Consider the following 16,003-nt stretch of genomic DNA (forward strand, 5'->3'; position numbering starts at 1 on the left):
CTGGGGATAGTGTTTGATACTTTGAAGACTTCTGATGAACTCAACTTTTTAAGGATAAAAGCTATTAGTTTAAATTGTGTATTACTATAATTCTGTATTTTACTACAACTGAGATTTTTGTTTGCTTACAACGTGCTGTGGTTAGCAGATTATTTCTGGGACTTTGCAGAGTGTGTTTGAATGAATGAGAGCTGACTGTGCAACACTTTTGCACGTACTTATGTGTATTTGACCACTTTTTTATGATTGTGAAATAACTGCTCTAGTTGATGTTTCCACATACATACTGATATATAAATATTTATATGTTAGCTGAATGAGTATTATGATTTCTTACTAAAATGTACTTTGTTGAGTGAACATATGTTTGCATTATGATTTTTGTTTTATACCAGATCTAAAACTGTACTGCATTCAACTGTCTGAATACTCCACTTTACCTATCAGGCAATGCTCTCCTCTGAATACATTTTAACATTGATGGCACAAGACACAAGACCACAGAATATCATACAATATGTTACCAAAACTGTGCATGCCACTGTATGTCCCATAACAAAGCTTTTGTTCTCAATGCACATTTTTAGATATGATCTCAGGAATCTACAGTGATGAACCTGACAAGACAACACAGATCACTAACTTTTCTTTTTTTAGCAATGAACAGCTCGGTGCAGAGAAAAATCATGCACAGATTCTGACATGCATTTTTTATCCAAGTCACCTTTATTATTGCAAATCTTCCAATGTAGAAATGAAAAGATAACAGCATTATCAAGTTACCAAATGAATGATGTTTAAAGTATCATAACTACTAGTAATATTTGACATTATGTTATCAAAAGGATAATTGTACTTCAGAGCTGCCTCACTACAAAAGCTTTTTCTGCATAATATTAACAGATAAGGTGCCAAGCATAATTGTGAGTTATTTGTTATCCACACTAATCTGCTGACAGACTATATGACTTTTTGCTCTGTGTTTGAAGATCAAGATTACAGTATCTCAGAAAGTTCACTTAAAGGATATTTTGTAAAGTCTGAGGATGAGCACATTAATGAGAATAAATGTTTGGACCCACTCAGGAAGCAAGTGAAAACATGACAACAATGTCCAGTTGTACTGAGTAAGTGTGTTTCGTACACATGCATACATACATACCTTTACCTACACAGGTAATAGATTGTGCAGCAGCTCAGATTTTAAAGGAGAAAACGTATTTCATACAAGAATCAGACGAGCTCTCTTGTCACCTGGAAGAATTATTACAAACAACAAATCACTAGTAAACATTATTGGAATCTCTTGTAATTTACATATTGAATATTCAAAGTCATTTTTTGGTTTCAATGATAGGCACTGTGTCTGAAACTGATCATGAAGTCAACAAAAATAATGTCACTTAAATAAAATGCTACAGAAGTAACCAAATACCTTGAAACAAGAATCTTGTGCTGCTGTCCTACTATTTTATATAATTTTACTGTTTTTTAGAAAAACAACTATAGAATTCATTGTTTAAGAATAGCAGAAAGAGGGTCATAAGAAGGAAATGAGCAAATAAGAATATATATGTTCCACAATCGCAAATGTATATGTAACTATCATAAATGATATTTACAAAATTAACGATGACAATGATAATGACAATCATATTTACAAAATTAATGATAATTTTCCAACAAGGAAAGCACATAAAAAATGTAGTGGCTTGTTTAGTTCAGACATAGTGAGTGAATGCCTTGCTGATGGGAGGATGGACAGTCTCTTCAATTATACCTTTACATGGATTAATTACACTTAGAGAACAGGCTTACTGTACATCAGTACCCTGACTGGAGAATGAATGTTCTCCAGCAGGATATTAATGTACAAGTAATGCCTGCAGGAAAAATTAGTCTGCTGCTTCATGGCAGCATATCAAGCTGCCATGGAGCTCAGACTCAAAAAAATGAAACATCTGCCATTATTTTACACTCTCTAAGCTGCACGTCTGCTGTTTAGCAAGTGTAAAATGTCAAAAAAGTGTGTGTGTGTGTGTGTGTGTGTGTGTGTGTGTGTGTGTGTGTGTGTGTGTGTGTGTGTGTAGATGTCAGTGAAAGTGATAGTAAGTCATTATTCTACACTCGCTAAGCAGCTTTAGCAAGTGTAAAATAAAAAAAATAAAAAAAATAAAGTAAAGCATGTGTCAAACACTATATGCATGTATGAGAGTAGGAGAGAGAGAGAGAGAGACAGGGCTCTCGATTGAGTGTGTGTGTGTGTGTGTGTTTGTGTGTGTGTGTGTGTGTGTGTGTGTGTGTGTGTGTGTGTGTGTGTGTGTGTGTGTGAGAGACTGAGAGAGTAAGACAGAAAGCGAAAGTGATATGTGAGTGAATGCATGTATGTAAGCAGAGGAGACTGTGTGTGAGAGAGAGAGAGAGAGAGAGAGAGAGAGAGAGAGTGAACGTATGTTTGAAAGCAGCTGGAGACTGTGTGAGATTGAGAAAGAGGGTGAGACCGATCTTGTGTGAGTGAATGTGCACCTGAAAGCAGAAAGACTGTCTCCCAGATTCAGCAAGCCCTGCACGGTGTGCAGGACAAGTGCAGGAGCTCCAGCAAGCAATATGTCTGCTGTGCGATCCAGGAATAAGCTGTAGGGATGTGCACTAGTCCTGCAAGGACTCAACCCCAAATGCAAATTACCCCATTTGCAGGTGAAATCCATGCAAATGAGGAAAATTTGCGATCCAGGAAGCTGGAAGCCAGCCATACAGGACTAGTGTAATCTTCAGAAAAGTACTCGGTCAGTAACCGAGTACATTTCTGCAAACTACAAAACGGAGCCATGACAGCTCCAAATAAAGGGTGGATATAATGTAGAGAGCATCCCAATGGTCAAATATATGGCCATTGCCATGGAAAAGAGTTGCAAAAATAAAAAAAAATCAACTTTTATTTTTTTTAGCCAATCACAGCTGTTTAAGTGTAGGGCAATGGTGCGCAAATGGGATCAGGTGAAAAATAAAATAAAAACCCTAAAATAAGCATTCTAACCAAAATCACTATTTTGCCATTACACTCAATGGCAAGCAGAAGACAACATGGCCAGTGAATAGTGGTTGCTAAGGGCGGAGGCTCAGTGTGAGACCTGTAACTATGCATCAGCAGGCAATCCTATGTAAATAAGGGGCATGATACTGAATCCCAGATTTCTCCTGCATACTAGTCAGCACCCAACAGTGTAAGAGCAGGAATAGCTTGGTGCAAGCCTAGGAGTTATATGACATCATAGGGGGTGCAAAAGCATCACCCGGTGAGCAGGGTAGGGTCTACATCAACTGCAAGGGCTTTGCTTCCATCAACTGCCAGATGGTGTGCAGTGCCCAGGTTATTATAATGAATGTGTGTGCTGCCTGCCCTGGAAGCTATCACGACTCCCACATCTGGCATATGATGCCGCTGTACCAGAGATTTGCCAATGGGGACATCCCTTATGGCAACCTATTGGGGGATGCTGGTTACGCACTGGAGCCGTGGCTGATGACACCCATCAGAAATGCACACACGCCCAAACAAAAACTCCATAATGAGGCACACGCACAGACCAGAATCATAACAGAGCATGTGTTTGGGATGCTCAAGTCATGGCTCCGGTGCCTGGACACATCCAGTGGAGTCTTGCAGTACTCACCAGCTACATGTACCCAAATTGTCATCGCATGTGCCATGCTACACAATATGATCCTGGGGAAACAGCAGCAGCAGGAACAGCACGGGGCAGGGCCACACAGCCCCCCACAATTGCCAAGGCTGGCACAGAGTGACTTGTAGGAGGAACAACCTGAGTCTGGCCCAGTAGGCAGAAGAAGGCATGTCCAGTATGCTCAGGCCGTGGCAAAGAGGCAATGCATAGCACATACACTGACATGGTAGGAACCCATGGAATGACACCTCTCTCTGACTCGCACATACAGTAAAAGGGATGCCAAACATGACACTACCTGTGCTTAACCATGTATAGGGAGTGTATTATGTGCATCCAGCATAGTAATCCCTCCAGCATCATCCTCAATACTGGCACAGCTACAGGTAAGTCACTCTCGCTATCAATTGCAGAATGTAATAGTATGTTTTGTTACTTGTATCTATGGTATGGATGTGAGCATGCAAGGGAATCGGGTGGCTGAATGGGATGCCAGCAGATAGCAGACACCTATAGTGGCAACATGAGATCTGTAACAAATACTGGTGTCACCATAGTAGCCAGTACTAAACAAGGTGACAAAACTCACTGCAGGGATTGTGGTGGGCCACATGTGTGTTCATAGGACACACACATGCCAGTCAGGGAGGCTCACATACCCAACAACAGTCTCAGCCAGAAGGACAGGTATAGACAAACACAAACAAAGGCTATGCTAAGGCCTCTGATTGATGGCTATGGAGAACATCCCCCTTCCAGACCTACACAGACAGACTACAACAGGTCAGGCAGTGGGATGTTTGTTCTGAAGGGTAAGAAGACTGAAACTGAAATGTAGGTCAATCGAACCTAAGACCTGTAGTACACTGATATGCCTCTAGTCAGCATGATAGGTGAGAATACAGAATGAAATTGAGCACCTGAAATACCAGTACAGTCATGGCAAACATGTGCAGGTGTCAGGTGTGCCCCCCTCCCAGTCTTATGTAGAAATTTAGTAACAAGTATGTGTAGGTATAATAACAGTGGAGCACAGATTACCTGAGCTGGTCAAGGTAGCAGGATAGATTGTATCATGTGTACAATATGCAGGGCTGTGTGTGTTAGGTTGGTGTGTGTTGTATATTGTGTGAGAGTGGTCAGTATGTAGGCATGGTTAGGTCTGTCTTGGTGGCCATTGGCCAGTACTGCAGATGACAGGGCCAAGTTATCATAACTGCAGTGCCAAAAACAATGCTTCCCAGCAAAACACATTCCAGCAGTAAGCCACAAAAAATGTTTGGAAGTAATATGTGTCACCATCTGAAAGATGGATATGGCATGAATGTGGGCCCAGACATACAAGCAGTATACAGGGGGAAGTACCCCAGACAGACAGAGTATAATATGTACCTGTCAAATGGACACACCTTTGGAATTGTACATACAGGTTAGCAGCACATTAGTTGGGCTTGTAGTAGGGAATACCAATGTTGTCTGGCCAAACACTGGTAGACCACAAAAGTCACAAGTATGAAGTATTGAGAAACAGCTGATGTCCCTGCACAAGCCAGCATAAGTGGAATGCCCCATGCATATCTGTGAGTCAGATGCAAGTACTGTCCATAGCACACATGCACCCAGCTCACCCCACCATCACCCACAGGTACCTCTCCGGTCTTATCCCTGCTGTTGGGAATGAGTACAATATGACCCCCACCTCTGTATGCCAATATCCAAATAATGCAGCATGCAGAACAGGTGTCCCATGCAGGTGTGTCCCTATCTGTAAGCAGCACCCTGCCAGCATCCACACCACTGGATCAATAATGACAGAAAGTATTGGCATTAACACCTTGCACACCTACCCTGTCACCCCAGGGGAATATAGTGTATTGCAGTCTGGTACTGTAGGAGTGACACAATGCAACGGCCTGCTACAGCTGGCCTGCATCACTACCAAATGTTCTACAGTCCTCTGTCAAAGGCCTGTGTCTCACCCATACTGCCAATGTATGTTATGTAATGGGCTCCAAAATAACAACTTAACACAGTCCACAGACCTAAATGCAAGGCCATGAGGACAAATCCCAGTAACATGTCCACCATGTCCTACTGCATGAACTGTGGACCAACACCAAATTACTGCTGGGATGAAGTGATAACTATAGGGAACTTATCAGATAATGTTTGCATAATGTTTGGCAGAGGATAGAATAATAGAGGGGGGTAAGAGCATGGGCGGCATGGAGTGTGTGAAGTCCAAAACTCAACCGTGTGGACATACTATCCCTGCCTGCAAACACAGGAATGGCTGGCTACAAACCAGCTGGTAAACCACAATGTGAAGGGGTAATGTCCAGAATTATGATCCCTGCCTCTGGGTAACCGATGTGAATCTGTACAGCTGTGAGGCATGGCCACTGCAGGATATGACCATATTGTCACGTCGATGGATGTACAAGCATGGGATCCTCAGCCACCACTATACCAAGGTGCTAAACCATTTACACAGACCCAGCAGCAAGCGTCTGCAGCTTTCCCTCCAGAATGGCATGATTGTGCAAGAATATGTAGGCTGCAGACCACAGTACTGGACACAGCTGCATTCACCCTGTGTTCCCCAGGGCATCACTGCAAGCAAATATGTATACCTGACAGTACTTGATGACATAAAACATCACAGTGTAAAGCAGTACATATGTCTGAATATCTCTGCTAACACCATGACCATGTAGCAGAAGCAGCACAGACACAGGTACTTACAGTAACCCACTATCCTTTGCCCATGTTGCCCCCATATTGTCAACTGATTGACAGATATCCTGCAGAAACAGGTTGCTAGCTGTAAGTGAAGAACACAAAAGCCTACACTGGAGTACAACCACCTGGAATGGATTCACACATTCAATACAGAAGGTCATATTGGGCATCCTCCCACAAATAGAGAAGTGAAGGCCGTGTCTGACAACAAAATACCGAAAGGTCATACTGAGCATGCTCACACACTCTTACAAAAATGAAGCCCATGCCTGGCAGCAATAGTGGACATACATATCTGACAGTCACAGATGTTTGTGCTCACACCCCACAGTATACACCAGTCATGATTTGCATACACATTGGATAGGAATACACACATACATCCAAGGACAACACACTAAAATAGGGCAAAAGTACACATACATGGATGTGTGGAGGAGAGTGACAGACCATGACAAAGAGCCTCTCATCATGAGGCGTGTCCCACCCTGCACACATCCAATTGGCTAAAACCACATGATGTGCAAATGTCAATCACCGTAGTCATTTGCTAGCGCACTACAGTCTTGCTTCCTCTCCAAACAGTATACATGGTCTCTAATCCTCTCTCTTAATGATCTGACAACTACCACATTTCTTTGTGCCAAATGTTCCAGCCACTGGCTCTAAGAGATCTTTATCAGTGTTTCTACCATTCGGTAATAACACAGATAAGATTAAACAAGCAATAGTGGCTAGCTGGAATATTTTATTGGTTGATGAAAAAACAAGAAACTTAGTGGGAGATAAACCATTGTTTACTTACAAAAATATGAAATGTTTAAAGCAACATCTTTGCTATAGGAATATAGGTGCTTGTCCATCGTCAGTGGAAAATCTTGTGCCATTTGGCACAAAGAAATGTGGTAGTTGTCCGCAATGTATATTCATAGATGAATCCCGTTTCTTTAAGAACCCGGATACGGATATCTATGGGAATTGAGGAATCACAGTACCAGCAACACACGCAATATTGTGTATGTTGCACACTGTGGCAAATGTTTTAAATACTATGTTGGTAAAACCAACAGATCATTAAGAGAGAGGATTAGAGACCACGTATACTGTTTGGAGAGGAAGCAAGACTGTAGTGCGCTAGCTAAGCATACACTTTTAGAATGATCCGACCATATATTTTATTATCAAGTATTGCATGTGCAATGTCCTAATATTAGGCTGGGTGATATTGTTAATCTAACAGAACAGGCTGAGTTAAAATGGATTTTTAGACTGGCAGCACACAGGGGGAGGGGTCTAAATGAAACTGTTACTATTAAGCCGGTTCTTAAAGCCAGAGCCCTCCGGTAGATGGGCTCATGACTTATATTTTAAGGGTTTTATATAAATTTATCTTAAAGCTATGTATCATTGTAATGTTTATGTCTTTGTTTTATTTGGTATACATTTTTGCTAAGTGCCATATAGGATACTTTGGTATTTAATGTGTTCAAGTTTTTATAGAAGCAGGCTGTTATAACAGTACTACTAAGTAGTAATTTTAAAATTGTAGCTAATTTGGTTAATTGAATCATTGCTTAATTGATGTTTGTTATATAACTGATGATGGCCGCTTGATTTTGTAATGTCTGAAGAAGCGGAGAGTATCTCTGCGAAAGCGCTCACGTTTTGTTCTAGAAATAAAGAAATTTTAACTCAGCATTGACGCTTGGATTATTAGCTGGAAAAAGCCTTTATTTTGATCAAATTGCTGCTTCCTTTTAGTGGTTATTTCATATTTTTTATGGGATTTATCATTTTTTGTGGATATATATATATATATATATATATATATATATATATATATATATATATATATATATATATATATATATATATATATATATATATATATATATATATATATATATATATATATATATATATATATATACAGAGAGATCTATATATGGCTATATATATGATGCACTATACAGATGTGTATAAATACATATATATGAATATATATATGTGTATGTACATGTAGACATATATCTACATATGTATATGTATATATCCATATCCTTGTTATGTGTAAACATTACTGTTGTGTATACCTTCCCAGATGTATCACACCGTATGCATCTGATATGTGTATATTTAGATATGACAACATATGTGATACAACAGTAATATCACAAACAAGTACTACACAATTGTAGAAGTCAGAGCAATTGTTCAGTACTATTCAGTATGTATACTGGCAGACATATTGGAAAAACAACAACTGGCTTCACAGCTGTCATGGTGTAGTGGTTAACTGTTGTGACTATAGTGTACAGGGTCCTGGGTTTAAGACCTGCAAGGACTGTTTAGTTTGTTGCTGAGCAGAACAAGGGCCATTGGATGCAGAGTGATTAAGGCACTTTTAAGCAGTTGTAAGTAGGTTTGCGCAAAGGTAAGCACTGCTAACTTCTGGTTACAGTTTCTTGCACTCAGCTTCTAAATTGCTTAACCTGTGTAGGCATTGCTTACACCTGTGCAAACAAGCTTAAACCCTCTTACTGCTGCTTAAAAGTGCTTACTCCATTTACCCCTGTCCTAATTTCTTTCAAAGAAATGAAAAAGGGTTGCTAGGAAAGTGGTGAAAAAGGGGCACAAAGAGGGGAAGACAGTAGGGAAAATAGCTAGGGATGTGCAGGACAGGTGCAGGGAAAGTCCATAGTTGCCCATTTCTTCTACAGCAACTGCTGTGCATATACACTGATTTGGAGGTAGATTTGGACACTCATACCCCTGAGAGAGGAGTGAGAACAACAATAATATGTTGTGAAGCTATAGGAATATAGGTGCTTGTCCATCGTCAGTGGAAAATCTTGTGCCATTTGGCACAAAGAAATGTGGTAGTTGTCCGCAATGTATATTCATAGATGAATCCCGTTTCTTTAAGAACCCGGATACAGGATATCTATGGGAATTGAGGAATCACAGTACCTGCAACACGCGCAATATTGTGTATGTTGCACACTGTGGCAAATGTTTTAAATACTATGTTGGTAAAACCAACAGATCATTAAGAGAGAGGATTAGAGACCACGTATACTGTTTGGAGAGGAAGCAAGACTGTAGGGCGCTAGCTAAGCATACACTTTTAGAAGGATCCGACCATATATTTTATTATCAAGTATTGCATGTACAATGTCCTAATATTAGGCTGGGTGATATTGTTAATCTAACAGAACAGGCTGAGCTAAAATGGATTTTTAGACTGGCAGTACACAGGGGGAGGGGTCTAAATGAAAGTGTTACTATTAAGCCGGTTTTTAAAGCCAGAGCCCTCCGGTAGAAGGGCTCATGACTTATATTTTAAGGGTTTTATATAAATTTATCTTAAAGCTATGTATCATTGTAATGTTTATGTCTTTGTTTTATTTGGTATACATTTTTGCTAAGTGCCATATAGGATACTTTGGTATTTAATGTGTTCTTCAGGTTTTTATAGAAGCAGGCTGTTATAACTACTACTAAGTAGTAATTTTAAGATTGTAGCTAATTTGGTTAATTGAATCATTGCTTAATTGATGTTTGTTATATAACTGATGATGGCTGCTTGATTTTGTAATGTCTGAAGAAGCGGAGAGTATCTCTACAAAAGCGCTCACGTTTTGTTCTTGAAATAAAGAAGTTTTAACTCAGCATTGACGCTTGGATTATTAGCTGGAAAAAGCCTTTATTTTGATCAAATTGCTGCTTCCTTTTGGTGGTTATTTCATATTTTTTATGGGATTTATCGTTTTTTGTGGATAAATATATATATATATATATATATATATATATATATATATGTATATATATATATATATAGATATATAGATATATACAGAGAGATCTATATATGGCTATATATATGATGCACTATACAGATGTGTATAAATACATATATATGAATATATATATGTGTATGTACATGTAGACATATATCTACATATGTATATGTATATATCCATATCCTTGTTATGTGTAAACATTACTGTTGTGTATACCTTCCCAGATGTATCACACCGTATGCATCTGATATGTATATTTAGATATGACAACATATGTGATACAACAGTAATATCACAAACAAGTACTACACAATTGTAGAAGTCAGAGCAATTGTTCAGTACTATTCAGTATGTATACTGGCAGACATATTGGAAAAACAACAACTGGCTTCACAGCTGTCATGGTGTAGTGTTAACTGTTGTGACTATAGTGTACAGGGTCCTGGGTTTAAGACCTGCAAGGACTGTTTAGTTTGTTGCTGAGCAGAACAAGGGCCATTGGATACAGAGTGATTAAGACACTTTTAAGCAGTTGTAAGTAGGTTTGCGCAAAGGTAAGCACTGCTAACTTCTGGTTACAGTTTCTTGCACTCAGCTTCTAAATTGCTTAACCTGTGTAGGCATTGCTTACACCTGTGCAAACAAGCTTAAACCCTCTTACTGCTGCTTAAAAGTGCTTACTCCCATTTACCCCTGTCCTAATTTCTTTCAAAGAAATGAAAAAAGGGTTGCTAGGAAAGTGGTGAAAAAGGGGCACAAAGAGGGTAAGACAGTAGGGAAAATAGCTAGGGATGTGCAGGACAGGTGCAGGGAAAGTCCATAGTTGCCCATTTCTTCTACAGCAACAGCTGTGCATATACACTGATTTGGAGGTAGATTTGGACACTCATACCCCTGAGAGAGGAGTGAGAACAACAATAATATGTTGTGAAGCCAATTAGACCAGATTATATGTGTCCAAAGGACACATGTGCGAAATAGACAGCTATGTATGGAGAGAGATTTTTCTTTTGGGAACAGATTGTCTTTTTTTTGTTTCTAAAATGAGAGTGGGATGTTGTGAAGGGATAGTAGGTATATTTGGGGAGGTAGGTTGGGTAGGATAACAGACAAGGCAGACAAGACAGCATACAGGGGCGGTATATGACACATATGGGGGTACAAACCTTGGATAGGGAGGGGTGTTTGGAAGTCAGAAGACCATGAGTCCCCCAGTGGAAACAGTGGGACTGAGGTCCCCACCCATGGGCAGTCACCACTGCACCTTCAGGGGCCAGATAGTGGCTGTGCTGGGGGCTGAGTAGGAGGGGCAGGCTATACAGACATTCCTACACATTTTATTTATATAGCACAGTGTGGGTAACAGTGCTTAATACAACAGTACTATTAAGAGATTGCAACACTACATTACCATATGATACCAGAGTAAACACAAGCAGTCCAGCGGTTAGACCTTTATTGTCAGGCTGTTAACCTTTTATTTACACACAACCTATATGAGATACTTCCTGCCATATTGTCTGGTGTATTCAGTACATGTCATACACTATACAGGTTTTATACTAGCAATTAACTTTCTACTACTTTTAGATTTATTTCTTATGACAGTACATACAAGATTATTACTAACCTGCCTCACAACACAACCTCTGCAGTCTACAGGCATGGGGTTCCCAATTCATAGCCCACTCGTCTGCCACTGTCAAAAACATAAGAGGAATATTTAGCCATACCTATCCATAATATATATGAGCTGGCAATTATTAAACAGGTAGTAGACTGATACTTACACATGGCTGGGACATCCCCCGCCCACATATCCTCTTGGATCCACTGATCCAAGACCTCCCTCTTTCTCCGCTTCAGGTCAGCATAGTGATGCCTGACCTGCTCACCAGTTTGAGGTATGCCAGTGGCACTGGTGATGTCATGGGCGAGATGGTCCCAGGCGTCTGCTTTATATTGGAAACCCTGTTACTGGCCCTACAGCAGTCTCTGGTCATGGTCTTTAACAAGGAGTCCTGTCATGACTTTGGACTCCTGGATGCCCCAGGGCTGTGCCCCAAAGTGCACTCCTTCTCCCACACTGGTCATAGTGCCTACAGGAGGAAGCTGCAACCAGTTATGAGATGTATTCCCACCTATTAGGTTTAAATAGGGCTGATTTTGCACACACTGCCATGATTGGACAGTTTTGAAAATGCTAAACTATTGGCAAACCTGCTTACCTAAGGTTGGCATTGCTTAAAGGGGTATACCAATGGGCAAACTGATTTACCTGGCCTACACATTTCTTACACCTAGTAAGCAGGGCTGTGCAATGCTTAGTTTTGCTTAATTTATAATGTGCATACTATGCTGTTTGTCATTGATTTATTTTTCATCGCATGTTATATATGTGTTTGGTATCCATGATTCATGTGTACATACATTGTATGGGGTCCTTGTGTTTATTAGGGGATTTCAACACTTTATTACAATGACACCTCACATCTGGACTTAATGCAGTACTCCAGTTCACATATTTATGTTATGTCCTAGGTTATACAACATAAAACTGTATATAGATTCCTTTCACATGTTAAGTTAGATTTTTCTATAGTGAGGATCTGTTTGATACCTCAATCTTATGTTCTGATGTGATGGCTTACTGGTTAACTACTGTGACTATAGTGTACAGTGTCCTGGGTTCAAGGATTGTTTATTTTGTTGCTGGGCAGAACAGTGGTTGTTGGATGCACAATGATTAAGGCACTTTTAAGTTGTAAGCAGGTTTGCGTGACGGTAAGCAATGCTAACTTCCGGATAAATATGCTTACAGAGAGTTAGCTTCAGTATTGCTTAACCTGTTTGCGCAGTGCTTATTCCCACGTAAATGGGCTTAAACCCACTTACTACTGCTTAAATATGCTTACTCCCCCATACTACTGCTTAACAGTGCTTACTCTCACTTACCCCCACACTAATTTAGACATAAATGTAACATGGTTCTTGAGAAGGTGGTGGATTTGGACACTCTATGGATTTATCATTCATTACACATTATACCTTTGATCTGTATCCCTGATTCATGTGTACATATACTGTATGGGGAACTTGTGTTTATCTGTGGATTTTACAACATTACAATGACACCTCACATCTGCATTTAACGCAGTACTCCATTTCACAAATATATGTTATTTAGTGGGTTATACAACAAAAAATATTGTTCATAAATTGATTTGGCATGGAAAATACTGGAGTGAGACTTGAAATGGGAATAACTGCTCTTAAGGCAAATGCTCTGACCACTACACTATTGCAGTACGGCTTCATTTGCATGTATCTTGATATTTATCTTCTTTTGCCATTTAAGCTACAGTATACATAGCTAAGCAATGGGCAAACCCACGCACCTACATTTAAATTGAATCTGTTTGATAAAAAATAAATAAATTGTTTATATTATTATATTTTAAATATTGCTCTTATAAACTTGGGGGATATGGTTGGGGGTATGCAACCCCCTATGAGTGGTCTCTCTCATTGTAATAGCTAAACTGCAGGGGCATGTATATTGTGAGAGTTCTGCACTCAGACATGCCCCCTGCACTCTTCCAACCTCGTGTCTGTTTAGGAGCTCAGGCAGCACGCCTTCATTACTATACATGGCGAGCTGCAGTGCTACTCCTTAACAGTCACTTCCATGCAGGAATAAGCTATTCCTGCATGGAAGTTTACTGAATCTGAGGTAAATGCATAAACTCACACTTAGCATAAGTAAAGACTGCAAAACATTTTTTGCAGGGTGTCAGTGTATACCTCTCAACCATGCCGAATTTTTCAGTTTTTACCAGTTTTGAGGTCCAAATAATGGGGTGCCACGATTCTTGAGTGGTGCCCCTTAATTTCTGAGCATAACACTTGAATAGGTACAATGCATTATTTAGAAATTATTTGAGTTTTATCTTTTTAAATGGATATTTAGCTGTGGTGCCAAAAAATGTATAAATTAGCCCATGTTAACTGATTTTGCTGATTCTGATAAAGTCCACATGTTGGGTGGATGAAAGCGCTTGATCCGCATGGTATTTGTTATATGTCCATTGATATGTGTTTTGCCGATTAAAACAGGTCATATTATAGCTTTTTGCTTGGGTGTCTTCCTTCAGGCACTTAATAGTGTTAGACGTAATTTCTGAGTTTCCCAACTTTCTTTTTTAAATTTTGTGTTTGACCTGATGTTATCACAAGTGGAATGATGTCAGCTCCATGAACAGCCTGCCAGCCTGTCGGAATTGAGCTCCAGGGATGACATGCAAGCATTTCTGAATGCTTCAAGTAAGGACAAGCAGTTCTTTTTCTTCCATGAGCGATTTTTGAGTTATGCAGCTGCAAGGGCCAGGAACATATGGTTTGTACTTTGCTTTGCACAAGCTGCAAGGGAAAAGAATTATGGTTTGTCTCCAGGTACAGGAATGTCCATTAAAGCTGCTATGCCAGTAGCACAAGTTGCAAGGTCTTGGAACAAGGCTGCTGTGCAAGGGAATGTAAAAATGTGGAGTGGAATGATCAAATGTATTGGGTTACACTTGATGTAAAGAGCCTCTATACAAATATTAGACATGAATTTGGAATTGAGGCTGTTAAATTCTTTTTAGGTAACAGTCCGGTTACTGAATATGTAATAGAACTCATACATTTCTGCTTAACACATAATTGTTTTGAGTTAAACAATAATTTATATAGACAAAAACAAGGGACTGCCATGTGGGCAGCTTTTGCCCCCATGTATGCCAATTTGGCTATGGGTCTTTTTGAGTCTGAATATTTATATAGGAATATTTTTTTTCGCAAATATGTTATAAGATACTATAGGTTTATAGATGACTTGATATTTTTGGTACAAGGTGGTAAGGCTTTGGTTGAGAAATTTATTTCAGAGTTGCATATTAATAGATTTCTTTTGGAATTTGATGGTCTCAAAATTGGGATGAGCATTTCTTTTTTGGATGTTGTATTGAATATTATGGATGTTAAAAACTTGGAGACATCAGTTAATAGAAAATTTGATGAAGGGACACAACATGTACATGGACAGAGCTGTCACCCTCCCCATACACTGGAGGCTTTACCTTTTAGTGAAATACTTAGAATTTTTAGATTATGCAATAATGAGTATGCTTTTGTAAAAGAATTGGATAAAACTGTGGAGATGTTTAAGCGAATGGGGTTACAGCAATGAGTTGATTGATAAAAGCTGTAAAAAGGTTTTTGAAAGCATCTGTAGAAAAACAAGGGATAGTACTTATAAAATATATACTGTTTCTCCTAAGAATAGGATGGGGAAACAGTGTAACATTTTGTATTTTGTTGCTACATATGGGTGCTTGAGGAAGAAAGTGTGTTACAGAATAAATTTGTGGATCACCCTTGGGTTGCATTTTGCTGTTTTTTCGCTTAGTGGTTGATGTTGTTCGTTTACTCCTTCCATCTGCCTTTGATGTCATGTGGCCTGGAGAGCAGGTTGTTGCTGACATCCCTTATGAAGGGTATCTGACTATCTTCTTTATCTTTGTCTTCAGTAACTTGTGCATGTATGTGCATTTATGTGCACTACTACTTAAAGATGCACAGCTTGTTGCAAATTTGAAATTTGTACACGGTAAAATGGTAGAGCAGTTGCAGTCCTCCCTCACTTATTTGAAGTAAGTATTCCTGGATCTGCCTTATTTGATTGTTGTATCAGATCCCATCAGTAGAAAGATATAAGCACTGAATAATTTTCTG

Source organism: Protopterus annectens, chromosome 1.part1, assembly GCF_019279795.1.
Source record: "Protopterus annectens isolate FY-2018-M chromosome 1.part1, PAN1.0, whole genome shotgun sequence".
Classification (NCBI taxonomy): Eukaryota; Metazoa; Chordata; order Ceratodontiformes; family Protopteridae; genus Protopterus; species Protopterus annectens.